The sequence below is a fragment of the Lygodium microphyllum genome, chromosome 9 (genome assembly GCF_053477565.2).
Source record: "Lygodium microphyllum isolate KBCC chromosome 9, Lygodium_microphyllum_v1.1.10, whole genome shotgun sequence".
Taxonomy (NCBI): domain Eukaryota; kingdom Viridiplantae; phylum Streptophyta; class Polypodiopsida; order Schizaeales; family Lygodiaceae; genus Lygodium; species Lygodium microphyllum.
The window spans coordinates 25,067,855-25,073,076 of record NC_141143.1 but is presented as its reverse complement, the minus strand read 5'-3'; positions in this window follow the sequence as shown (position 1 = coordinate 25,073,076).

Genomic DNA, 5,222 nt, shown 5'->3' with positions numbered 1-5,222 from the left:
TGTACGTAGTGCCCTCACACATGTACACTGAAGGTGGTGGTGGTTGTCCATCACTATCATCTTTATGTCTTATTATTTACTATGATAGAATAATAAAGAGAAGGCATGTCACACATTATGACTATTGGAAGTTCCCATACACCGTTTTGGCTCTATTAAGTTCCTCCATAGCTCTTTCCCTTACTTTCACTTTTCTTTTCTCTCTCACTAGTATTGACCTTTTCACCAGGTTCAAAAAATGTCAATGTATATGTCCATGCTCCTCACTCTAGATATGACTGGTGATGCTAGGAAAGTCACCTTATTGCCAAAATGAGCCTCTCTAAGCATCAATTTTATATGAAAAAAGCATTCAAATTAGATCGTGCGATCTCTAGATCCTTTACGATCCAAAAGGAGGTACAATGATATCATTTCAAATGTGAAGCCAAGATATTCATCTAGATTGTCTATTTCCTTCATTATTCTCACAACAAATATGAATGCTTGATATATACTATTGAGCACAAGGTTTTGACAATGTCAATGTGTATGCCCATGCTCCTCATTTTGGATATGACTCGCCTCAAAAGAAGATTTGTATCATGTTTTACTCCATCCAAGCATGATCCAACATTGCATGGATGATCTATTTGATGTTGGAGCATGTCCTTATGTGGCCAAAATGAGCCTCTCTAAGGAGAAATTTAATATGAAAAAAGCATCCAAATTGGAACATTTGATCTTTATGCTCTTTATGATTCAAAAAAAAGGCCCAAATGATATCATTTCATATGCAAAGTCAAGTATTCATTTACATTGTATGTTTCCTTCATTATTCTTGCAATGAATAATGAACATTTGATATATACTATTGAGCACAGTGAGACCATGTGACAATGATTGGATCTCATGTAACAATGATTGGATCTCAATGTGCATGGAGGACAAGGAACTTCTCACTCAATGTGCATGGAGGCCAACGTACTTCTCACTCAAGGTAAGATACTCTATTTCGAGTCATGCAATCCCACAATAGATAATGAGACCAAGAGAGAATTGGTTTTGATCATCCACAAGATGTGTGGATGATTGAGATGTCATCTCCTAACCATGCATGGGCTATTGATAGCACTTTCAAAACCAATGTGTATGGGCTTCCTCTCTAGGCAACAATGTTACCTAACCACATTGGGATCATCATCCCCTTGTGGTTTGTGATGTGTATGTGTGGACATGGCTCTAATCAAGAGAGTATAGCTCTATGGATGACTCTCCAAAAGGTTTTCTCCTACACAAAGAATGTGTAATATATGCTTGGATAAGGCTTCCTAGAAAATAGCCCTTTTCTATGTATCTTTATTTTCTCTTGCTCACCCTTGCCTTTGCTCTCTCACTCTTACTTACCCTTGCCCTTTTTCTCTTGCCCTCACTCACCCTTTCTCTATTGCTCTCTCTCACTCACCCTTGCTCTCACTTAGTCTCACTCACCCTCACTCAAGCATGACATGGCACATCAAGTCCACACCCTCGAGCATGAGATGGCAAATCAAGGAGCACATCTCCCCATGGATACTACCCCATCTCCACACAAGGTGCCCTTCATCAATCTAGGTATGTGACATTACTAGTTCTATATGCCATTAGCTCAATCATGACAAGATATAGATTTCCTTTGTTGAAAGGGTTCAAGGAAAGATAGGTTCGAAAGTTGTTCAAAGTCAAGCTAAACTATCTATAAGGATGGGAAAAGGAAATAAAACTACCTCAATTTTTTGAAATCTAGATGTAGAAAATAGAATGTAGCTAAGAATCCTTATCAATGGCTAAAATACTAAGGATGGCTCAAAATTAAGTTGAATAGGTTCACAAGGATGAGAAAATGAAATAAAATATTTGGTGAAAACTTGGGTGCAAAAGTTAGCTTTTCTCCAAAAAGTCTAACCCTTATTGTTTGCACTAATTATTACAAGTCTTTGTTTAAACTTAGTTAGGATAGAGATAACACTCTTTCTTTTAGAGTTTGATTGGCTTCATTACGATTCATAGAAAATAGGATAGCAAACATTGCTTTCGTTTTCTCCATTCTCCTTCTCCCACTTTTTATTTGTAGAACTTCTTGAATGCACAATCTTATTTTCTTGCTTTCTTCTTTTTTATCCATTTTTTTGTTCGCTTTCAATCTTTGGTTTCACTTATTGGATGTGCAAAAGAAAATTTTCTTTAAATCCAAGTGTCAAATCTACCTATTCAAGTTTTAAAATGATTTTATCCTTGTCGGTCCATACATATCATAAGCATCCATTGTTCTATCCGCAATATGTGAAGTATCATTTTTTTAATCATGTGAATAAGAAAAAGAAGAAGTTCTTGGGAAGATAATTCATTTCAACACCAGTTTGTAGTGGAACATTTCCAAGTGATTCTTAATCCAATCCCTCATGTCTTCCATATACAATCATAGCTCGTAGCAAAGGCCTACAAGGGCACACTCAAATTCTAAATTCCATATATTAAGACTAGTGGTAGGAATTATAATAGAGCTTATGGTTTCATCCTCACTTGGTTGATTTTGATTGGTTTCTTGTTGTTTACTTTCTATAATCACTCTACCCATGATTGGTTCTCCAACTCAACTCCTTTGTTATGGTACCCATGATTTCCAAGAGTCTCACCATATCAATTGCTTTGAGGATGCCATCCTTGATAATGTGGCATGGGTTTATGAATCACTTGTAGAATATCTATTTCATTGGGCAAAATGATGGGTTTGGTTCTTGTTCTCTATGACTGTGTTGGTTTCCCAGACATCTTGTGCTCCTTGTCCGATTGTAGTACATTACCATATGTTCTGACTCGATTGCCCTACTACAATAAGTTGGTGTTGAAGAAGGGGTGGACAATTACCCCATAAGTACTACGAAGGGATTCAACGACCTTGTGATGAAAGGAAGATTTTGTATTTGTCATGATGCTTGCAGGAATTATGTCAAATTGAGGGGAATAGGAAACCTTTGCACCATTATTTGAGTGAACATTGACATCTTTTCTCCCTCTACGAGAGAGACTTTGGCCTCTCTCTCTCTCTCTCTCTCTCTCTCTCTCTCTCTCTCTCTCTCTCTCTCTCTCTCTCTCTCTCTCTCTCTCTCTCTCTCTCTCTCTCTCTCTCTCTCTCTCTCTCTCTCTCTCTCTCTCTCTCAATAAGCATGAAAGTGCAAGACTGGAAGAACGAAATCTACGCCGAGATCACATCACACCACCTCTTGGAAGGTGGAAATTGAAACGTCCCTCCAGGAGAGAAACAGGGTGATCGAAGAACTGAGGCATGAGCTCGATGAATACAGAAACCAACTGGACCTACTCAAGAAGGAGGAAGGAGAAATCACCGAAACAACGCCCACCAAGGTGCAAACCAAGATCAACGAGTTGAAGACACAAGTAACAAAGGAGCTCAACACATGGGCAAATATAGTGAAACAAGCACAAGCCAAAGTGGCCGAGAACTCCAAATGGATTGAGGTAGCCAAGAAGTCACCAACAAAGAAGGAGGAGTTTGTGAATGCAGCACTGGAGGAGGAGAAAAGGAGAAAGCTTAGAGCACTCCACATCCAGGTGGTTGGATGGAAGGAAGGGGAAAGCCCCTTGGCAGACGCCAAGCAGATATGTGAAAAGCTGGGAGTAGAGGACCCTCAAATAGTGGAGAATGCATGGCGTGTAGGGAAAGACCTCACCAAGGGAAGGCCTCTTATCCTCAAATTTGCCAACTTAGAATCCAGATGAGCCTTCCTCTCTTAAAGGACAGCTCTAAAAGGGAAAAAAGTCTACCTGGAGGATGACCTCACACCCACACAGGTGGCACACCGTAAAGAATGCATGCCACAGATCTTGGAGGCTCGCAAAGCGGGAAAATGGGCAGTATACAGAGACGGTCGTGTCATCATCATAGATAAACGCCAATGATGGGGCGTGGCCTATGAGACCCACCTAAGGTTTATAGTGTGGAACTACAACGGAGCTATGAAAACAGACGCAGGATTATTCCAGGAGACCTTCACCGGCAAGGACATCATTCTCTACCACAGAAACCCACCAAAGCCTAGGCACCTACTTACCAGAAGTGAGGGGATATAGATGGGAGACGGCATGCCGCCCTAGAGCCCGAACAAAAGGAGGGACCCGAGGGTCTGGAGGGGTGGATGTGTTGTATAGGGAGGAGTTACAGCCCATGGTGCAAGTCATGCGGAAAGATGAGGAAGCCCGGTTCATGTGGATCCGATCACCCCCGAGACATATACATGGCAGTGTGCTATTTCCCACCAGCACACTCCCCATACGCATCACCGAAGGGCGAGTCACCATACCTACCACTGTACGAGGATATCATGCACTACTCTAGCTTGGGGGATGTCATGTTGGCCAGAGACTTCAATGCACGCACAGCACACAGGCAGACCCCCTTCTTCGAGAGCGAAGACCACATGTACAAAGAGATCGCATCGGAGGAGATAGGACTCAATCGCGCATCATAGGACACAGTTGAATGCATCGAATATGGTGAACACCTACTGGCATTAGGGGGGCACACGGACTAGCCATCCTCAATGGTCTCGACAAATGGCCCGGGTCGGATGCCCTCACATGCTTCCCACACAAGCACACGGCCAATTGCATCGGACGGGGGGCACATGGAGCACCCACATAAAAACTGGGAGCAAGCACAATGGACTATATCCTCGGCCCTCTATCACTTATCCCCAACATCCAGTCCTTTAAAATATCACCTCGCCCACTCCAGTGGCTACCGACCATGCCTACCTGCATTTTGACATAACCTGCAGGTATGACCTAACCCCCCCAGCAAGCAACCCTCCAAGATTCCCTAGGTACCACTTTACCAGGCTAACTGCGAGTGCATATTCCGACCATCTCTACTGGAGCCTGCAGGAAATGGACCCCCACGCACCCCTGGAGGAGGTCACAGCATAGTTGGCGGGCACACTACACACCTCGGCTGCTGCCGAATACTTCCCCCACACATCCCCCCACTCCACCCCTCCAAACAAGAATGTCCCATAGAATAGCTGGTACGACGCAGAGTGCAGGGAAACCCGGCTCCGTCTTCAACAGGACGAAGCACAGGGAGTACACACGCATAAACAGGCACGCTTGATCTTCCATCGTCTAGTGTGATGGAAGAAACGAGCCTACCTCTCCAAAGCGGAACACGAATTCTACCAGCTATT